Raw genomic sequence first — 23,478 nt, 5'->3', positions numbered from 1 at the left:
TTTAATACATATTTGATATTTGTTTTCTACTTGAAAACCTTCCAAATCTTTAGGCATTCCTTTGCTTAAACTTATTTGAGTTCATCCTGATATGATAACTAATGAGCATAGACAGCTCAGTCAAGTATGATATGAAAGGGTGGTGAGATGACCTAAGTAGAAGCAGCTGTAGCTCTATGTGTTAGGAGCCAGCCTGTGCTCCTAACATCCAGAGGTTGTGAGTTCTACACCCAGCACATGTTTTAATTGTGGCATACTACTTTGAAGGTGCAGATTGATGAGGTCACAATGAGGTCAGTTTTGTGCAACTGAAGACCTCCATTTTGCAATGAGGGAAGCTTGAATGTTAAGGTGTGTATCTGTTTATTCTCTTTTTAAGTGCTGATAATGTGTGCTATAATGATATGTTTTTGCTGTTTATTCTTTGCTTTCAAAAGAGAGCCTATTGCTCTGCTGTTTGTTGTTCACTTTTGTTTCCTTGCATCCTAACAGTTCTCAGAAGTGGTGGAATTTGCTGTTTCTCCTCAGCATTCTGCAGCCACAGGTACATGAGGTACTTTCATTTACTCCTAACTACAAGCCATTCTAGTAGGAATGTGTTTCTTTTGATGCAATATAGGCATTGGCCAACAGCTAAGAGTTAAATCAAACTTCAGAGGGCTTGGACAGGTGTTGAAGAATGATCCAGTTAGGGGGGGATGTTTTTGGTGGGGGGAGGGTGTTCAGCATGAGAGAGAACAGGTTGCATTAAATATTAGACAATGGGCTGCACATAATAAAAGCTGAAGCAAAATATTGTTATGTAAAGGCAAGGCTAAAGAGTTACCAGGTGTCCTGGCTGAGAAATGAATATAAACTATTTGCTAACCTTACTCAAGACTTGAACCCCCTGATGTATGGAAGATGAAAAGCAATGCCTTAAGGCATAGAGCTATAGAGATAACTTTGTTTAGAACATAGAGCTTCGTATCAAAGCTTAGAGATGTGAAGGAAATGACTACAACGTCACTACAGCTGTATATGGCAAAACAACATCCAATTAGATTTGAATCCTAACGGTTCCTATGACGTCAGCCGCTAATTAGGCGTGCTTAGTATATAGAAAGCTTTGGCACAGCCATTTGTCCTATGTAAGACCCCCTCATGTGAGTTGGTGTTTGTGGTGTTCCGTTTCCTCAATGATGAAACTTTGTGCTATGACTTGCCTGTTCTCCTTTATACTCCCTTCTGCCTTTGACACTCCTCCCCATCCCCATTATCTGTATTTCTTTAGTTTATGGATTTTTCTGGGTGTTGGTGTGAGGGATTGTTGAGGACTTAGGTTTTGTGTTAAGTGTGGAGAGGAATCAATTGTTAGGGAAAAGAAGGGGCCAGGCCAGGTTACACACAGATGCCCACACCCACCACTCTCCCTGCTTTCATAATGTCATGGTCTGCCCCACCTCCATTTTCCATATCTGCAATTCTCCATGCAAGATATTCGATTTCCGTTTTGGAGCCATGTTGTAAGGTGAAGACATCTTTTCAGGCTACTTGTAGAACACGTTCAACACTCCCCCATAGGACAGCCAATGAGGTGTGATGGGCGTGGTTAGGAAGCGGGACAAGCAACCGCACCCGAACGGCGCCCAATAGGCATAGAGAAAGTTTTCCCGCCCTGCTGACGTCAGACGCTACATAGGCGTGCATGGTTATAAGAAGGTCCAGGTGAGCAGTGTTTCCTTTCTATTCTGTCCTATTGCTTATGCAGATGTTTGAGACTTTACTCTGTCTTAGTCTTTTACATTTTTTTCCTATCTCTGCCTCCCATTTCTCTCTATTCCACAGAGCCATTAACAAGCTACATGTCATTCTAATATGTTGTTTTATCTTTTCTAGAAGCAGCTCAGATAGTAAGTCCAGGTGAGAATGATATTTTGTAAGCTACTTAGATGTCCTTATGATAGAACTAAAGAAACCAACCAGAAAAACTGACTTCTCTTTATGGGCTTTCATTGTGTGCTATTGTTTATAATAGTTATTTTATTTCTGATATCTCCTACTCTCCATTCCACAGGGCTGACAAAAATGACTGAGAAGACTGATAAAGACCATGCTGGTAGAAATTTTGCTGGTAGAAATATGGATATGTAAGTAAAATGGATGTGTTCACACATCTGAGAGGGTTTACTCATAGAGCTAAAGTTAATTCTTTGTAGAATCAAATTACAGGCAAGTTAAAATCAGGTGAGGAATGGTTCTGTGTACTAACTCATTGATAAAAATAGGTCGGGTGTGTTGGGGGGGGGAAACACTGCCATTCAGTGGACATCCAATCAGTGTACATGGTTCAGGTGGAAAACTCCTAATGAGTGCCTAATGGCTGCCATTTTTAATAAGGAGTCTAAAGGTATGGTAGCACCTCTGTTACTTCTAGGTGTGTGTTCTGCCACAACTTCAGTGTTAAATTTGGAGACATAGGTCTTTGTTAACAGTTTCTCTCTATTCCTCATTTCAGGTTAACTCTGCTCATCACCTATGTGTTTGCCAGAGAGAGACCAGACGAGCAGCTCAGCACACCAGCTTGCACCTAGCCAAACAGTTGTAGGTGAGAATGATATATGGTAACCTTTATTTGCTTACTCTACTATTCTTCACTTGAGTCACTCTTCTGATGAGTGAAATAAATGTTTCACACTTCTATTGTTCTCTTCACACAGGTATCATTGATGACTTTCAGGAACAATAGTAAATTGATAATGTTGGCCTCATAGAACACCATGGCACGCATTCCTGCTGTTATATGCATACAAACTTTGTTTTCAGTTAGTCTACTCCCTCACATGAGTTCTAAACAGTAGCAGTGGAGGATTACAGGTGATATTAACCCACACCATCAGCGAGTTAAGGCTTTAACAACTATACCACGGTGACATCTAAGCAGCTCAGCATAAATGAGGTTAACACATTGCTTCAGGGAAGGGAGGACAGATATGGACCTTGGGGCTTGAACCCCCTGTTTGTGAACCTTGTGTAAACCAGCTTCTCCTCTTTTCTGTTTTCAGGTGTCTAGACAGGCAACTGTAGTTTTTCCTGCAGTATTTTCAGAATTGAGTTTTGTATTACTGAGAGCAGTGCAGCTGTGAGTATCTTTGTGGTTTCCACACCTGCTTAACCAAAATAGTGCAGCTCAAGAACCAGGAGGATAGATTGAGGTATCTGGCCTTTACTTCCATCACCTTCCGTGAAAGGAAGAAAAACCCACATGTCTCATTTGGATTCTCCTGGTGTGGAGCCAATTCTTAGTAGCAGTAACCCTATTCCTTAACAACAAATCTACAACAGTGACTTATATTCTCTTCCTTATGTAGCCATTTAGTTTGGAACAGGGACTGGCTTACTTTGCACATCATAGCTGAGATGTCGTCATCTACCTACAGTTGCATATACCCTTGCATTCACTTGCTTTTTTCCTAGATTCTGCAATGATTTGACATCAGAGTGGCTTCCAGGTAATAGAATGAATGACAGACCCCAATAAAGATTGTCAAACTTTCTATATGTCACCTTGTTGTTATATTGAAAAGGGCCCATTCAGCAGTCCCTCCTGAACCCCTATCTACCTTGGACTCTGTCCACTAAACTGCTGATGCTACGAGGTTAAAACCACACAGGAAAGTTTAAACTATAAACAATTTTTTATTAAAATATAAAACTTTTTAAAACGTAAAACTTTTTTTAAATTAACTATTTACATACACATAACACAGGGAAAGAGGGTGGGTGCCCCCAAGAGCGGCTTGAGCTACCTCAGGCGAGGGGGGCGGAAGAGGTGCAGTCATTGAGAGGGTGTATGGCTGCTGGCACCATGCCCTCTTTCGGCTACCAGCCGCAAGAGGGCATGTTCCATCCTCTCCACACACCCTCTCAATATCTGCACCTCCTCCAAGAGGGCAGAGTAGGGCTCCATCTCCCTGCCCGCCCCCTCCTGAGGCTGGTCGGGCTGCTCCTGGGGGGGAACAGCAAGGAAAGGGGGTGGGATGGGATCAGGAACAGGAAGGGCAGGAGAGTGAGGGGAAGGGCTATGGGTGGGGGAAGGGGAAGGTCCAACAGGGGATGGTGATGGGGGTCCTGGAGGTAGTGGTGGGGCAGGCAGTGGGGGTCCAGGGGGCAGTGGTGGGGCAGGCGGTGTGGGTGGCTCAGCAAACTGCCACGGGGAATCTTCCTCTTCTTCCCCCTCCTCCTTCTCCTCCGCCGATGACCAGGGTGGAGCCCCCTCCCTCACCTCCGGGGCCCAGGGTGGGGTCATGGGTGCCACCTCCTGAGGGGGTGCCTGTGCTGCTGCTTGACAAGAGAGAAATAGGATACAGTCAGATATGTCCACAACCCTTTTGAACATGACATTCTTTACTACGTTATTTTCTTCAAATGCTAATAACAGGATGCAAAGCATCTACTCCACTGTAAACATCAAAATGTAGCATAAGTAAGTGAGGCAAGTAGAACACCATAACACCATTGTGACATGATATCACAATAGCAGCTTTACTGCAGATTTTATGATTAAGAATGGTTTACAGCTACTCAAGCATTTTCATCTATTTATTCTGGTAGGCTGATCACAAAGAAACACACGCTGGACTCATTACTCACCGGCTTCAGCGCGCAATTCCTCCCTCACCCCCTCAAGGAAGGCCCGCTCCTGGCACCTCAGCAGCCGCCCCCTTTTCCTGAGATCCTCAACCTGGATAATAGAGAGAGAGAAAGAACAGAGAGGGAGGGATATGATGAGTGCCATCTAGCACTGTGGCATAACATGTTTACTTAAGTATTGACCTCTATAAGCACATAAAAATGCAGTACGCTGCCCTCCAAGAGCCCCTATCCGCTTTGCTGCCTGCCTCCACTCCCTTCTGCCACATGTTTTACATGAATGTATTCACGTACTCCAGCATTTTCCCCTTTCTGTGCTGGAGGCATCGCTATCTCTCTACTGTACCTGGGACAGTGTGTGGGGGTGTGAGGTGACATGGCCAGCATCACAAGGAGGAGTGTGGGATTGAACTCACAACCCCAGGGTGCTGAGGCTGTAGCCTATCAGCACTGCCCCACATTACAGCATGTCCTGGTGAGCTTACAATCATGCAGCAGGGGCAATAAAATAGTTTGGTCGGAAGGAGCAGCGTGGCTTGAAACCCCTGACGTCAGGGTACTGACGCTGTCACTTTAAACGTCATGCTACTATCTCCCTAGACCATCAGATTGATACAGGAAAGTTGTAGGTATTAGAAATGACATAGCAGCACTTTAATATATTTGTTTTCCTTTGGCAAAGTTGATTTCAAGATGTTTCTATTACAAATGCGATATTCATGACCCAAAAATTAGTTGTGTGCATGTTGTGAATGGAATAGATGCCTTCTAGGAGCTGAATTTGTCATTTAAAATCCTACTACTGCTCCTTTGGGATGTGCTTTAATTTCAGTATTCAATGTAAAAGATTTATTATGCACAATTGTAGTTTTTAAAAGGAATCAAGATTTACCCACAATAACATGACCAATTTGATTGAGACAGGTTTCCATCATCATTACTTTTTACATGATTATTTGTGAGGGCCTGACTTGGAATACTTACTTCCCTGGGACATGAGGCTCTTCTGTTATACCGCTGGGTCAGGCGGGTCCAGGAGTTCCTGAACTGCAGGTATGACCTGCGATGGCCAGGCACTACAAAGTAGTGATGCTCGTTTGGTAAGAAGAGCCTGGCCAGCAGCCTGGAGTCCTCTGTGGAGAAATTTGGCTGTCTCCTGGCTGCCATTTTAGAGGAAATAACTGCGTATGAAGAACGGGCAATTCTATGACGTCATAACGCAAAAAAACGCGATGACGTTTTTGTGCCGCTTGGGCATGCTTGCGGCGGCCGATCCGCGCTACATCAACACTGTTGATTACATACTAAACCACGCCGATATCGCTGTTATACAAAAAAGTATAGCAGAACGCTTAGAAGCTTACCATGTAAACCTAATGAAACTTCACCTCCCCCAAACACAATGACAAGTTATAAATTAAATAAATGAAGATTGGGAAGTGAGGTTCACATATTTTAGCTTAGCTATGCATGTTTGGGTGGGTGGAAAAAAAAAAGAATATTATGTCTTTGGTAACCTTAGTCAGGAATTGAACCCCTGACCTTTGGAAGATACATGCAGTGCTTTTAAGCACTGAGCTATGTTGGGGATTTGGGAATGGGAGTCTCCAAAAATGACTTTAGGTACAAGCTTAGAAGCTTACCATGTAAACCTAATGAAATTTCACCTCCCCCCATTTATTTAGGTTCACACTATCTACATTTGAACAAACACAATGACAAGTTATAAATTAAATAAATGAAGATTGGGAAGTGAGGTTCACATATTTTAGCTTAGCTATGTATGTTTGGGTGGGTGGAAAAAAAAATAATATTATGTCTTTAGTAACCTTAGTCAGGACTTAAACCCCTCACCTTTGGAAGATAGATGCAGTGCTTTTAAGTACTGAGCTATGTTGGGGATTTGGGAATGGGAGTCTCCAGCAATGGCTTTAGGTACAAGCTTTGACAAGGGGTAATCATTGCAAGTATCTACAGGTGTATTTGATCTGAGAACACCCAATGAACGTCCAAAACAATTTCAAAATTCTATCGGCTTCTATGACGTCAGATGCTACTTTATGGTTAGGGTTAGGGCTAGAGTTAAGTAGCTCAGTGAGTAAAATGCGCTGTACTAATCATCCATAGGTTGTGAGTTCAACTCCCGACTTGTCTTTTACTTGATTATAACATGAGGGGTTTATGCTGCAGGAGTGTGTTGTTGGGGTGTTGCAGGGGTGTCTAGGATGACAGAGAACAGTCACTTGCATTTTCAACAACGCATTTGAATTTCTTAAGATGAAACCTTAGTGAGCCGGGGGAGGGAGGTCACCGTAGCCTCGCGCCTCAGATGAAAAGGTTCATTTTTTAGGGACCATGTAAGCTGATCTGGGACAGTCTTCAGTGACTCGGAGCCCTCCTCCAGGCTGGGCAGAAGGAGAAGGCTTTGGCGGTGGTGGTGGTGAGTGAGGGTGGGAGGGGGGAGTCATCTGGCTGCTGCATCTGCACTCCTGCTGGCCACAGACCTACTGATCACAGAGCAGAGATCACAGAAGCACACAGGTATGTGCGCATGCGCGGCTAGGGTTTTATTATATAGGATTACACCTATCGCATCTCATTTTTATCACAAACACATTAGCGAGACTATACACAATACATTACAAAGTTGAGCTTGGGTTTGATAAAATAAACAGCATAATTTTAACTCTGTATTATATTTATTGAACCATACTTAAGAATATGGGTGTTGCATCCGTGACAACGGTGTTTTACACCATTGAGCTACCAGTCTTTTGCCTCAATTAACTGTGATATGATAGCTAAGTAGAGTATACTTTAGCACATCACTAAGGTATGCTATGACAGGGGAACCAGAGACACAGGTGTAGGTCAGTGAGTAAAAGCACTATATTAATCATCTGTAGGTTGTGAGTTCAACTCCCGGCTTGTCTTTTACTTGTGGCATATCTACGTTCCAGGTGCACCTTGATGATGTCACAATGAGGTCAGCATTGTGCTGCTGGCTACTTCCTCTTCCTGTGAACTAGAAGCCACATTCAGGTCTGATCTGTGTTTTGATTCTGTTTCTAAGTTGGGCCAGTGTAAGTTATGGGATTTACCTTTGTTCTGAAGAATGAGCTGATTGTAGGAATGTTTTAAGACCAGGAGAGTGTTCTTTCGAGCAAGATATCACTTCTAAACTATCCTCTCTGAAATAATGTCTCTGGGAAATCGAGAGAAAGCTTATTGGATGACTTAGGGTGCCTTTCCTGCCAGTCTTTGTGGAACTTAAACGAAGTTTATAAGAAGTCTATATGGTGTTCAAAGTCCTATCCTTTCCACTTCTAATAGGAGGTGAGTATGACATTCCTGTACAGCTTTCTGTGTAGCATACATCTACTGGTTCCCACCTTCCATACTGATAATGTAAGTTCAACACCCACTCGGTACGTTTCATCTTCTAGTTCTCCTTTGAAACATAACATATTTTTTTTCCTTGTATTAATGGTAAACTGTACAATTCTGATATCCTAGAGGAAAAAGATACAACACAGCAGTGTTCTCTGTCTGCCATTCCCTACCTCACTGATATTGCCAGATCAACTAATATATAGTTTATAAAATGGTATACTGTGTTTTGGTTATCCTTTTCATCATCCTATACTTACAATGCTGAATGAATGATAATAAAGAGTATAAAAAAACTATAATCTAAAAAAAACCAAAAAAAAAACATCGTACCGACGTCTATCAAGGGTCCATTGGAGACATCTTAATGACGTTTCAGAAACCTGCGTCTATCTTGCGCCAAGAGGTTGTAGGGACGTCTACCGCACTCCTAAGTACCGTTTGATTGACACTTACGTTTGCCGGACGTCTAAAGCACGCCAAAGTTAGACGTACTAATAGAGAATTTACCCCTGAGTGTGTCTGGTAATACTATAGAAATAATTAATATTAGCAGTGTGAAGAGTTTCAGTCTTTGGGAAGCAGAGCTGAGATTGTGATGTCATAATGCCTCATTCCACCAATAAGAGCCAACCTCATCGGTGACTTTATTGTCGTGCCCTCCCCTCTGCCCTCCAACCCAGCAAGCTGATTAACTGTTCCCCTTAACTGTATCTATGACATCCTGTTTCAGTCTTTTGGAAGTTGAGCTGAAATTGTGATGTCATAATGCCTCATTCCGCCAATGCCTAAGAGCCAACCTCATCAGTGATGCTACAGTGGCTTGATTGTCCTGTACTCCCCTCTGCCCTCCAACCCAGCCTGCTGATTAACAGTTCCCCTTAACTGTATCCATGACATCTTGTTTGTCTGTCTTGCCTGCTTAGATTGTAAGCTCTTTTGAGCAGGGACTGTTTTCTTACTCTTTGTGACTCTTTTATAGCGCTCGGTGCATCTGGTAGCGTTATAGAAATAATTAGTAGTAGTAGTAACATGCAGTTCGCATGGAACCACTAACCCTCCTAATTCTATAAAAAGTGCTGAAAATTGTGCATGCAAATTTGGGCATGTCCCTGATTTGTGTGTGCAATTAATTTGAATAGCAAGCTAATAATTGCCATTTTGACCGGCAATTATTGGTGCTAATTAGAATCAATGACAAAAATACACATATAAATTTAGGTGCAGCATTTGTGCCTAAATTTTACACATGAGTCAAAAAAGAAGGCATGGAACTTGGTGGGTCATGGGCAGACAGGGGGGTCCTTTCCTTTAAGTGTAATTATAAAATAAGGGCAACCATGCCTAATTTGCAGCGCATTTTCATTGTACACATGGCTGTGCCTAAAGTTAGGAGAGGTTACTGGGCATATTACTACTATTATATTTATTATTTCTAAAGTGCTACCGGATGCATGCAGCGCTATACATTAAACACACAAGGGATGGTTCCTGCTTGAAAGAGCTTACAATCTAATTATGACAGATATGGAGAACAAAGGTAAATTTTTACATGATACTTAGGTGGGAATTAAAAGGGACTTAAGATATGGAGGGGGTAGGGTAGTAAGGATAAGCGCTATTCTATAAACCATGCCTAACCTTAAGCACAGATTATTGAGTAGTGCTTTTTTCTGTGCTGATTTTTCTTACTGCCTTCTCACTAGGAGACACGGATGAATTCATAGGCGCAAAGCGATTTAAGCGTGCACTAAATGATAAGATGTCCATTATATTCTTATGGGTGTCTTTGCATTTGGCATGCACTAATCATTAGCATGTGCTAATGCAATTAGTGTGTGCTAAATCACTTAGCACCCGTTGTTGAAATCCTCCCTAAGTACATCTGTACTAATGGTGAGCAGAGTATCACACCCTAATGGACATTTTAAAGTGGGATCTGTAAGTGAAATGTTTGACACGCAGTCCAATGGTTTCCGTATTAGATTTGCACTTAAGGTATGCTAATGTTTTGCATTTAAAATGTCTTCTATGGAAAATGTAAAAACATTTTAGTAAGAGTCTCCAATTATCAAATAGTCTAAAAAAAAAAAGTAGGCCTTCTTAAGAAATTATTCCATCACAATAATCATAGCCCAAATTAGGGATATTTAATGTTGTTAATGGTTGATTCTGTTAGCAATGTAAAACAAAAATCCAAAATGGAATATATTCAAGCTGTCATAACTCACACTTCAAAAATGAAGTACTATTTTCAAGATTGCTGAAAAACATTAGGGCATTCTTCACCGGAACACAAAGCATACAAATCCTTTTTTCCCTTGCAGATCTGTTAGTCCCTTCCTTCCACTGGGGTGGAGAAGGACAATGTTTCTAGCCATCGAAGAGATGTAATCTGGAATTATTTAATAGGAGAGAATATCTCATGGGTGCAAAACAATACTGTGCACCACTGAGCTGTAACATCTAATTATCAGCCACTGTACACTGGTCTGCCTTGGTCAACTCTTCAACAACAAAAAAGAAAGAAAGAAAAAGAAAACATTGCTTTGTGCTATTTCTCTGTTGAGGCCACTTGTTTATTTTGTAGCCAATGGATGCCTTCATTCATCAACCAGCTGAAAGAAATATTTCTCTGCAAGAGAGGTATTAATGTGGGGTTTAGAAAACACTGAACAGAAAAAAATATATAACAATGGCATCCTTTTGTGTTACATGTGACTTGCAGGAGACTGACGTCTTTCAGCTGTCTCTGACAGATAAAAGAATCTGAGCCAAGGTTTCAATGCGTTACCTATTGGACTACCAGAATATATAGTCAACAGTCTATTTTTATCTGTTACTTTATTTTCTTTCTCTGTCATTGCTTTATTTGGACGACATGTTAGAATGTGCAAATTAAAATCTTCCAAGACGTTCTTAAATACCAATGCGAATAAAAATAGCTCACTGTTAAATCAAGGGTCAGGCATTCAGCCCGTGATGATAAGCAGCTTGTAAAACATTCACAGTCGTGGGCTGAATGAACCCCATATCTTCGGCTCTATTCAGTAAGTAAAACTGATCCCATTCTATCCAAATTCTCGTTTGCAAAAAGAGTTAGATGTACTTATTTTGTACTTGGGACAAAGGAGGGTTAGGTGACTTGCTTAGAATGAGAAGCTACAATGGGAATCAAACCAGCTTTCCCTTGGGTTGCAGGCCACTGGACCTATGAGAGCGTGAGCAATTGCTCATACATTTTACATGGTTGATACATGGTCGCCCACAAACATGGGCCCAACCCGACCATGTGCCTCAGGCCCCGCCCCCAGGAGGGACCTAAGGCTCCCGGGCCTATTCTGATTGGCCCAGGCGCCTTAGGCCCCACCAGTAGGCAGAGCTTTGGGATGGATGGGCCAATCCGGCCTCATTCCGTCGTTGGCTGCCTGCCAGACATGCGGGTTTGGCTCCCGTCTGTCCGGCCAACTACAGAAAGGTACGGGGAAGGGGGGTGGGGGTGTCGTGGAGGTCGGCCAGGGGGGTCGCGGGTCGGCTGGGGGGGCGGTCGGAGGTTCTTGGGGGGGCGGTTGTTGGGGGGAGGGGGGTTTGCGTCGAGGGCAGGAGGACCTGGGATCCCTCCTGCCCGTAATGTAGTGCGGGGTGAGGGTAGGGGGTCGCCATGGCCAGGAGGATTTGGGATCCCTCCTGGCCCGAACAACTAGGGGGGGGGGTCGCCAGGGCCAGGAGTACTTGGGCTCCCTCCTGGCCCGATATTGTCGGGGAGTTGGGGAGTCGGCGGGGCAAGAGGGCTTGGGCTCCCTTTTGCCCCGATCGTGTCGGGGAGTCGGGGGGGGGGCAAGAGGGCTTGAGCTCCCTCTTGCCCCGATCGTGTCGGGGGTGCCGCGGTTGGCTTGGGCAAGAGGGCTTGAGCTCCCTCTTGCCCCGATCGTGTCGGGGAGTCGGCGGGGCAAGAGGGGAAGCAGCAGGACACCGGTAGGAGCTTCTACATGATGGGGGGGTCAGGAGGCTTTGGGGGTACGAGCGGTCCTTCAGGGTGGGGGTGCGTGCGAGCGGTCCTTCGGGGTGGGGGTGCGAGCGGTCCTGCGGGGGGGGATGAATCGGACATTGGGGGGGGGCATCAGGCTTTCAGGGTGGGGACAGGACTTCAAGGGGGAGAGGAGAGTCGGGGCAGGCGAAAGAAGAGTCGGGGTGGCCAGAGGAGAGTCGGGGCGGGCGACTGGAGAGTCGGGCAGCATGTGCGGTATACGGGTGTGCGTGGTATACAAAACTTTCTGTACATAAATTTGTGTTTTCCGCACGCCATACCCGTGTGCGCGTTTTACACGGGTGCGCGTTATCTACGTGAAAATACGGTAAATCAATTACCATATGTGTGATGGCTTTTTGTGCTATAGGGTCATTTTGTGTCAAGAGATCCAGAGTAGAGAATGACACGGTGACAAAATTCATCACCATCCCCGTCCCCGCGGATAACCGCGGTAAACCATCTTCATGTCATTCTTTAAGGAGAGAGGGAAGAATCAGAGTATGAATGGCCACAACCACTGACCCACAAGCTTTGCTTTGAAGAATGCTGGTGTAGAAGGATTGAGATTGAAATAGACACTAGAAAATGACATGGAATTATTTCCCGCGGTTATTCGCGGGGACGGGAATGGTGATGAATTTTGTCACCGTGTCATTCTCTAATCCAGAGCTTCCCACTTGACAATCACAGAAATTGGGGCCTCTAATAAAGATATGCACATTTTTAGGACATGATGTCAACTAGGTCCAGAGTTAGGGGCCCTTTTATTTGGGCCACATTTTTTGTATATATGGAAGATGCTGAGCGGGGACTCTCCTTGAAACTGGACCAGTTGACATGTAATTACCCTATATACAGAAATGCATTGTTAATACTGGGATCAAAAATTGTTGGTTTTTAGAACTTATTGCTCACATTAAAAAAAAAAAAAAATTGCACACACCAGGCCACTTCCTAGAGGGAGCATTGCACTGGACTAACGGGCTAGTCTTCCACTCAGGTATTACAGAAAGTGCTGTTTTTCTGTTTTGTTTTGTTTTTGTGTTTATTCATAATAACATAGTAACATATACATACATAGTAGATGACGGCAGATAAAGACCCGAATGGTCCATCCAGTCTGCCCAACCTGATTCAATTTAAATTTTGTAATTTTTTCTTCTTAGCTATTTCTGGGCAAGAATCCAAAGCTTTTACACTGTACTGTGCTTGGGTTCCAACTGCTGAAATCTCTGTTAAGACTTACTCCAGCCCATCTACACCCTCCCAGCCATTGAAGTCCTCCCCAGCCCATCCTCCACCAAACGGCCATATACAGACACAGACCGTGCAAGTCTGCCCAGTACTGGCCTTAGTTCAATATTTTGGCCTTAGTTCAATATTAATTTATAACCTGCTTTTTACAGAGCGGCTTTCAATAGCATATACACAATAAATAAAATGCACAGACAGACATAATACAAATTTAATCATTACCATGTCAGCGACCAGCACTCACATCATTACAATAGTTAGTCAGTAATTTCTTAAAATCACGCAAATTTCCCTGCTATCGTATATATGTTGGTATTCGATTCCATTCTTGAGGACCTACACAAGAGAACATTCTAGTTCTAGAGCTCACCAGCTTAAGATGTTTAACTGGAGGAATGAACAGTTCTGCACGAGTAACTGAATGAAGTTTTGGTAATGGGGCATAAGGCAGAGTAGAATCTTAGTGCAGGTTAGTTAGGTTATTACCATTATTTATTATTTCTATAGCACTGAAAGACGTACGCAACACTGTACAGTTTAACATACAATAGACAGTCCCTGCTCAGAAGAGCTTACAATTTAGAAAGGACATTTCAGGGTTGGGGAGGTTATAGTGGGTATAGGTATCTGACAGCAGTGAGGGGGAGTTAAGAGTTGAAAGCAGTTTCAAAAAAGTGGGCCTTTAGCTGGGATTTGAACACTGCCAGGGACAGAGCACGACGTATTGATTCAGGTAGCCTGTTCCAGGCATACGGCGCTGCAAGAAAGAAGGAACAGAGTCTGGAGTTGGCAGTGGAAGAGAAGGGTACAGATAAGAGGGGCTTGCCCGACGAGCAGAGATCAATGGGGGGGGGAGCATAGGGGGAGATGAACGAGGAGAGATATCAGGGGGCTTCAGAGCGAATGGGGAGCCAATGAAGTGACTTGAAGAGAGGAGTAATGTGGGGTTAGTGCAGTGCTCTTATAACCAGGGGAACTGAGTTTAATTTCCACTGCAGTTCCTTGTGATCCGGGGCAAGTCACTTAGGGGCTCATTTTCAAAAAAGAAAAAACATCCAAAAAATATCATAAAGGGACATATGGACATTTTTCTTGCCAAACCCATCCAATTCACTATTTTTGAAACCAATTTTCTAGATAGATTTCTATGTTCTTTGTCTGCTGTTTGTCTAAATCTCAAGAAGGCATGTTATAGGTGTGGGCAGGAATAGGGAGGATTTATGACTTGGACTTTTTTTCTGGCTTAATTAAACATTTAAAAAAACATCTAGGACACAATTTAGTTGTTTTGGGCTAGACCTGTTTCAACAACAAATAAGTGCCAAAAAGGTGCCCAAACAGACCAGATTACCACTGGAGAGATATAAGTATGACCTCCCATAACCCTCCAGTAGTCACTGACCCCCACCTACCCCCCAAAGATGTGAATGGAACAGTACTTACCTATCTTATGATAGCTTTGAATGTTATGGCCAGTCCTAGTAGAGCAGAAAGCAGGTCTCTGGAATAACGTATTCTGGACCTTCCTACATCCCAATGGCTTGGTCTAAGCGTTTTTCTTTTGGACATTTTTTTTTCCCCAAAAATTATTTTAAAAGATAGTAACTAAAAAAAACACCATGAGCATCTTCTCTCACATCAGGCTGCTCTATGGGGTAAAGACCTAGAACAACTCCTATTGCCCACCACTTATGAGGTATTCAAAACTCCTCAAAACTCACCTATTCCTGAAATACCTAGACAGCTGACCCACTTCCCTCCTTCCCCTCTCTTGCCCTTTCTCCCCATTGTTCCCACATCCCTTAAGTTAACTCAACTTGTACGTCAACTCAACTTGTACTCCACTAATCTTCTGTAAACCGCATAGAACTTAACGGTATTGAGGTATATAAACTGTTATTATTATTATTATTAACATGATAGGCACATCTGAAAAATGGGCTTCAGTGCATTTACCATGGCAGCATCATTACTATGGCTTTGTAAAAGGGGCTCTTAGATGTTGAGCCCACTGGCGAGAGACAAAGTACCTCTGAGCTAATATATAGGCAACTTTAATTGTGCTACATAAAAGCAGTATATCAAATTCATTACCTTTGTCCTTAAGTGAAACGGTGTGGTGGCCATGTTAGTCCATTTTCCAAGGTAAAATAAAGAAATAAAACAAACAAACAAAAACCCAAAGGGAATAAGGTGATACCTTTTTTTTTTATTGGACTAAATGCATTGCTAGTCCAATAAAAAATGTATCACCTGTAGGAGATCCAAGATGGCGCTTACCTGAGTGGACCTGTTCAGCTGAGCTCCTGATTCCTCTGAGAAGTTTTCTTTTTTTCCTCTATATTTTTCAACTTAATATGCCTCCAAAGAGGAAAGGCAAGGTTTGGAGCTATCCCTTTGAGCCTCCACCCAAGCCTGAATTGAAACAGCATGTTGAATTCCCCAGTTTCAGAGCTAGCAGCGACTTCTGGGCTGCTGCAGGAGGATTTAGTCCAGCAGCTGCTTGAGGCTTCTTTGAGCCTGATAGCTCAAGGCACCCCACTACCAACTAACTCCAGAGTGCTATCAGTTTAGGGCACTGAGTCAAATACCGAAGAGCAGATTGAGGGAGGTGCAGCATGGAGGGGAAGCCAGGGAAGCAGTCAGCTCAGTGGCATGCCAAGGGCAGGGCGGAGGTGCGGCCTGCCCCCAGGTGCCAGCCCTAAGGGGGTACATAGCCGGCCGGGTCTGGAACCACCCACAATGCTCTAAACAGTACCTGCACCTCAGCGCGGCTGCTGTTCTCATTCTGAAGCAGAGTCAGTAGTCGCGCTGAAGTGCAGGAAGCTCCTGCTTTGACTGCGTCTGCCGCCTCTGCTCCGGAAGACGTAAGTGATGTCAGAGGAGGTGGACCAGCAGCCGCAGTCATCATGGGGCCTTGCCGCATCTCCCTGCTTCTGCTGGCCCACCCCTGCCGATGTCACTTACGTCTTCCGGAGCAGAGGCAGCAGAAGCAGTCATCGTGGGACCTTGCTGGTTTGGAGGGAAAGAGGAGCATAGAAGGGTGGTGGAGGGAGAGAAAAGGGGTCAGGGTGGTATGGAAGGGTGGTGGAGGGAGAGAAAGGGGGCAGATGCTGATGGAATTGGTGTGAAGGGAAAGGAGAGAGAGACATAAGAGGGAAGGATACTGGATGGAATTGGGTTGGAGGGAAAGAAAGGGGGCAGATGCTGATGGAAGTGGGGGGAAGGGGGAGGAGAGAGTGAAATGCCAGACCATGGTGGTGTGGGAGAGGGAAAGGAAGGAGAGGAGAGAGATGCCAGGCCATTGGAGAAGGGAAGAAGATGGATGCCAGACCAATGGGGGTGAAGGGAGAGATGGAAGGGGGAGGCATAAAGTTTCTGGAAGGGTAACAGAAGGAGAGAAGATGCCAAATAGAAGGGGAAGAGTGAGGGTAGACAGTGGATGAAAGGAAGATAGTGACAAGAAGATGAGGAAAGCAGAAACCAGAGAAGACAAGGTAGAAAAAAATTATATTTATTTATTTTTTTTGCTTTAGGGGAGATGCATCGCTGTTTCCGTTGTATGCAGAGTCCAGCTTCTTGCTGGTTCAATTTAACCTTTGTCTATGTATTTCTATTATATCCCCCTTATACAAAACTGTAGAGCGCTTTTTAGCGCCGGCCGTGGTGGTAACAGCTCTGATGCTCAGAATTCTATGAGAGTCTGAGCTGTTACCACCATGGTTAAAAACCACACTGCAATTTTGTAAAATGAGGAGGTGTTAGTTTGTGATTACATATTCCATACTAGGCGAAGGTGTTTTCTGTGTTCTGTGTGTTTGAAAGACATGGTTTTCTGTTAGGATTGACTGTGCAGGATTGATCTGTACTAATCTGGCTTGTTTAGTTTTACAATGGGTGTATTGATGTTGTACTGCTCACTGCAGTATGCAAGGTGCTGCCTTTTCCTTGGTACACTCTTGTGTGGATTGTTACTAAAAACCATGTTTTTCATACAGATGGGGGAGGGGGGTGTCAAAAAAATGATGGGCCCTGGGTGTCACATATGCTAGGTACGCCACTGAGTCAACTCCCAAACTTTTTTTAGGTAGCAGTATCAGCTTTCTCTGGAGTAGAAAGAGCTGGTGAGAAGCAGTGGCGTAAGTACCTAGCATATGTGACACCCGGGGCCCATCATTTTTTGACACCCCTCCCCATCTGTACAACCTTTTGTTTGCTCATCAGTGCGGCCCCAGAAAATTTTTTTTTCATCCAATGCAGCCCAGCGAAGCCAAAAGGTTGGACACCCCTGCTCTAAGGGATATTGCTTGGTAAGCCAGGGCAACTAGACTTCATCAAAATCCCACACTCTTCTTGAGGATTGTGACCTTCTCTTCCAGGTGAGTATTAGTTCCCTAGGATTACTCACCTCCCAAGGCTTGGGTCAGGTTTTTCTTCTCTAAGGGTTCTATGCCTGTCTTGGGGAAAAATAGGATCCATTTCCCTTATGAAGAGTTTGAAACTATTGGACTTGGTAACCTCATCAACACAACTTCCATTCTGTTAAAAAGTTCAAGAGGTCTATTATAGTTGCTCTGTATATGTGGTTTATTTCTGTGAGAGCCATATTTCCTTTGACTTGTGGGGCAGAAACAGTAATATGAGTGCTTGTGAGTGCCCACAGATGCTCCTGTAAGAACAGTACAGAAGGGAAGCAAACAAAGTTGTACACAACTTGTCAATAAAGATAAACTTTCAGAGGAGACAGGGTTCATAGAAACTCTGAAGATGCAGTGCAGAGTCAGGTTAAGGGAGCCAGGCAGTGAGGTAAAAGCTGCAGGAACAGAAACATAGAAACTTCTTCAGCAGCTCAGATTAGCCCACAGGTTCAGATCTCTGGGGCTCAAACAAATAGACTGACTCCTGCGCTCTCTGGAGATGCTTCCTTTATACTCCTCAGCAGAGAGCTTGTCTATGGAGCTTGCCTGTCTCTCTACTTAATCTCAACCTTGATCACTCTAAGACAATCCTCATTATATCACCTAAAGTTGCAGTCCCATTACCCCTTGTTCTTATTTCCAAAGGAACTTGAAGGATGCTTAGCTCATTAGTGGCTAGAGTTATTTTGTTCCTTAGTGGCTAGAGGAACTTGAAGGTTATCTGGATCACTAAGTGGCTGGAGATTGTCATGTCTTCGTTACATTCCCAGGCAAGAAGTTCATGGCACAGTATCAATCAGAAATTATATCACTTAGGCGACCCATAAGCAGCTCTTGCTAAGAGTTTTACCCCTAAAGACTTTAGTAATTTACAAACTCAGCATGCATTGGTTCTTACAGATTACCTCATGGGCATGAAGGCATTTTCTGGCTAGTATATCCAATTGTTCAAGATCATTATGAGGTTAGTTTACAATTCCAAAGATGTATGAAAGGATAGGAATTGCAAATTGAATATTGACTTATATCCTAGTCTGTGCTGTTACATCTCATTTTAATATCAATTTTAATCTCATTCTTTTTTTAATGTTTGTTCCTTCCTCTACTTCTAGATGTTTGTATATACCTATTAAAATTCCTTCATATTACAGTCATCGGTCAGAGAGATATTTTCAGTTTTAAGTCTGTCTGAAAGGTTTCCTTTTTAATCTTGATACTAGGAATGACAAACATCTTCATTTTCATACTCCAGATGCAACATGGTTGTCACCTACCTATGGGTCCTTTTTACAAAGCCACAGTAATGAGTCCCGGTGCAGCATGTAGGAATTAAATGGTCTGTGTCACATTTACCAAATGGGAATTACTACTGCAGCTTTGTAAAAGGTGCCCTATATGATGTAATGTTCTTAATGAAGGGTTTATTGGGTACTTTTCAAGGAAATTTATTATCCAAGACTGTGAAATGCTATCAAAGGCTCTTTTAGTTAATCCATATTGTACTGAAATTTCTGCTTTTCTTACCAGTGGCCTTGACAGCTCTGTTTAGCATTAATTAGTCTTTGGCTCCATATGCTACCCTTTTATTGCCTTTCATTTTTATTGCCATGGTATTATTGGAACATTTTGGTTGTATATTCTATTGTCACATACTGTAGTGAGCAGCTTATAAATTATACGTAAGTAAGTTATTGGTTGTAATTTTTTGAAACAATACTTGGGTCTCCCTTTGTAGGGATAAGTGTTATTGTTATTAAGTGCATTAAGGTGTTAAATCTGGGTGTTTGATCAACTAATTGTTTTGGTTTGCCAGGTCATGGTAGAGAGTTGTAAAGTTGAAGACAATGATTGGGCACTATTTGAACCAGGTCTCTTTTTGTTTGGATCTATTTTTAACCTGCTTCGCAACTCTTTTGTTTATATTTCAGGCCATTTCATAGCTTTTAAATGTGCTTCTTCTACATTCGTGGCAGCCATTTTGAAAATCTTTGGACTAGCAGTGGCATGGCAGCTCTAGCAGCAGCAGGGGCAAGAAAGAGTTGGGCTCTTTCCTGTCCCTGAAGAAGCCACTAGACCACTAGGGGCATTAAAAGGTAGGCTTGGGTAGGTGCACTGGATCCCCATTGCTGCAGAATTACTGTGGCAGTAGTTCCCATTCCCATGGCTCTACCATACCCTGGCTCTACCATAGAACAGTCTATCACTACCATGGTAATACCAGGTAAAATTGGCAACTCTTTCCCTTTGTCACAGGAATTACAACAGTAACCACAGAAGTCCCATGGTAACCATTACTATATCACTCTCTAATGTAGGGCTGAAGGCTGTGGTACAGCAATAGAAGGGTGGGGGGTTTGATACTCACTGCTGGTGTTTGTGGGAACTGCTTTTGTGTGTGTGTGGGGGGGTCCCTCAGCTGTTGCAAGGTGCTAGATATGAGTGTGTGGCTTGCTATCTTCTTTTGGTTTATAGGCTACTGGTAGGCAAATACCTTCCCCATCTACCCCGAGCCTTACCTTGCCATCTCATTGTTTTGGGGTGCTGGAGGATGTGGGTACACTGAGAACCTGATGGATCTGAAGAAGGACCTGGCAAAGCTTGAAGAATGGTATGAAATTTGGCAACTAAAATTTAATGTTAAGAAATGCAAGGTCATACATTTGGGCTGCAAAAACCTGAGGGAACAGTACAGTTTAAGGGGTAAAGAATTTATGTGCACAATAGAAGATTGGGACTTGGCTGTGATTGTATGTGATGATCTTAAGGTGGCCAAACAGGTTGAAAAGGTAACGACAAAAGCTAGAAAGATGCTAGCTTGCATAGGGAGAGGCATGGCCAGTAGGAAAAAGGAGTTGTTGATGCCCCTGTATAAGACTTTGGTGAGTACTTTGGGCGACCCGCAGCTCTCGCTATCTCGAGCATTGGAATTACTTGATGAGTTTAATATTTACTCGGGCTTGATCTTAAATAAGCAAAAGTCTATGACACTCCCTACCTTGTATGAGGTGCAACAATCCTGGAGTGGGGGGTTCCCATTACAATGGGCTTCCTCTCATTTAGTTTATTTGGGAGTGGTTATTCCGCAGGATTTAATTAGATTATACAATACTAATGTATTGTCCCTGCTTAGTCATACTGCTGCCAAGCTGCACAACTGGTGAATATACCCTCTCTCTCTTTCTGGACGTATCGCTCTTTATAATATGCTGGTGATCCCGCAATGGCTTTACTTATTGCAAACGCTTCCTTTAATGTTAACTGTCCAACATTTATCCAAACACTGGTCTCAACTTTCGGCATATTTGTGGCAGGGTAAGCGGGCTCGGATATCATTATCTAAACTGATGCTTCCTAAAGCTCAAGGGGGGATGGGCTTGCTGAGTATTTCTAGGTTTAACCTTGCTTGTCAACTGCATCACATTCATGACTGGTTCTGTAACTCTACCTGTTTTTCTTTGCCTGATATTGAGTGTTTTTCTTTTAGGCCATACCACTTTAGTTACCTTCTTCATGTACCTAAATTGCCTGACCTCCCTCAGCTGCAGTCTGACCCATTTTTACCTGCAATGCGCAAGGCTTGGAGGATGCTATGTAGGTTATTAAAGATCTCGCCTACCTGTACGCCTTGCATGCCTATATTGGGTAATGGGGACTTTCTGCCTGGATTGGACTCCTTAATGTTTCAGCGTTGGTCCCATGGTGGCCTTCAATATGTATCTCAAGCTGTGACACTGGCTGGCCTACCTCTCTCGTTTGCTGAACTTCAGGTGACATTTCATTTATTTCCTACAGACTGGTTGGCTTATGGACAACTCCAACATTATATGAAGACCCTGACCCCGTTGAAGGAGAATATTCATGAACGGTTGCAGGAGGCGGTTTGACTCATGGCTCAGGAACCGATACCTTTAAAATTTTATTATAAGTTTCTGCAGGAGCTCTCGGGTGACATAGACTATGCTGTTCTGGCTCAGAAATGGAATATTGATCTCCAGATTCCCATCACTGACGAGATGATTCGTAAAGGTGTTTGCCTGGGCAATACATCTGCTTTGTCTCCAGTTGAGAAGGAGCGGAATTATAAGTTTCTTCTACTCGCCTTTTATGCACCTCGTAGAACCCACCGGATGGGAATCAGTGTGGGACATTGTTGTGGTAAATGTAATCAACCCCTGGCATCTCTTGGTCACATGTTCTTGCCCGCTCATCTCCTGCTTCTGAGTTCAACTAGTGTCATCTGTTGCGCAGCTCTGGAACTGCTCCTGGCGTCTGCACCCGAGTTTTCTTTTTACTCTACAGAAACGTTTTCATCCTTCGCGACCGGGCTGCTCAGCTTTTCTTCGCAGGACTGTGCTGCTGGGCCGGAAGTGTATATTGTTACAGTGGCTTACCGCCCAGCCTCCTACCATTTCTCAGTGGAGAGCTTTGATGCTACAACAAATGTTGCTGGAAAGGAGAGATGTTGCTGATTTGACTTCCAGAGTGGGACGGTTGTTCCGACAATGTTGGCAATCCTTTAGTTTTACTTTTACATCTTATGTTCAATGCCAAATCTGGGATTCTTAATGTTTTTCCACTATGCATTTCCTTTCTTGCCCCCTCAACATTGGTTTTGTAATTTAGTTTAATTGCCGCTGCTGCTTTTAGGGGTGGGAGGGTGGTTGGGTGGTGGAGGTTGGGGGGGTGGGCCTGGGGTTGGTCTTCAGTTGGTATGTAAAACTTGTTCTATTTCTTGTTGTCTTATTTTTCTGATGTTTGCTGAGTCTTGCTTCTATTAATATAAATGAGTTAAATATAAGACTTTGGTGAGACCTCATTTAGAATACTATGTACAATTCTGGAGGCCACACCTTCAAAAAGATATAAAAAAGATGGAATTGGTCTAGAGCAGGGATCTCAAAGTCCCTCCTTGAGGGCCGCAATCCAGTCAGGTTTTCAGGATATCCCCAATGAATATGCATGAGATCTATTTGCATGCACTGCTTTCAATGCATATTCATTGGGAAAATCCTGAAAACCCAACTGGATTGCGGCCCTCAAGGAAGGACTTTGAGATCCCTAGTCTAGAGGAAGGCTATTAAAATGGTATGTGATCTTTGTCATGAGACATATGGGGAGACTTACAGATCTAAATCTGTATACTTTGGAGGAAAGGCGGGAGAGGGGAGATATGATAGAGACATTTAAATACCTACGTGAAGTAAATGTGCATGAGTCGAGTCTCTTTCATTTGAAAGGAAGCTCTGTAACGAGAGGGCATAGGATGAAATTAAGTGGTGATAGGCTCAGGAGTAATCTAAGGAAATACTGTACTTTTTTTTACAGAAAAAGTGGTAGATGCATGGAACAGCCTCCCGGATGAATTGGTGGAGACAGAGACTGTATCTGGTTTCCAAGAAAGCCTGGGACAGGCATGTGGGATCTCTTAGAAAGAGGAAGATATAATGGTTACTACGGATGGGCAGACTAGATGGGCCATTTGGCCTTTATCTGCCATCATGTTTCTATTTTGCTTCTGTGATAGTATATTGATGTCATCGCTAACCTTCTCTCCCCTACGGTAATACTGCAGACATTTTCCATTGCACATTTTTGACAAGTAGTGATGTTTATTTGAGAACAGTGATACTGCAGACAGTATAGATGTTGATTTTGTTAGATATTTAACTCAGTGATTTTTTTAAACATGCCATACATTTTATTTATTTATTTAAAACATGTGTTACCCGAATATCAAATGTCTATAACACCATT

General features: G+C 43.3%; 1 long non-coding RNA gene across 2 annotated transcripts in view; it reads left to right on the top strand.

Annotated features, from left to right (window-relative positions):
- Positions 1-22,352, top strand: part of LOC117362241 — a 38,776-nt gene extending 16,424 nt beyond the window's left edge. Inside the window, exons 1-4 of one of the 2 annotated variants that reach the window (XR_004539840.1) lie at positions 490-544; positions 17,567-17,685; positions 20,197-20,332; positions 21,209-22,352. This is a non-coding gene — a long non-coding RNA (uncharacterized LOC117362241). Of the gene's footprint in view, positions 1-489; positions 545-17,566; positions 17,686-20,196; positions 20,333-21,208 lie in introns of those variants that run through there. The other variant, XR_004539842.1, reaches the window with a different exon arrangement.
- Positions 22,353-23,478: the final 1,126 nt, after the last annotated feature.

The sequence above is a fragment of the Geotrypetes seraphini genome, chromosome 1 (genome assembly GCF_902459505.1).
Source record: "Geotrypetes seraphini chromosome 1, aGeoSer1.1, whole genome shotgun sequence".
NCBI classification, from domain to species: Eukaryota; Metazoa; Chordata; class Amphibia; order Gymnophiona; family Dermophiidae; genus Geotrypetes; species Geotrypetes seraphini.
The sequence above is the reverse complement of the archived record's forward strand: the minus strand, read 5'-3'. Positions and strand labels throughout refer to the sequence as shown.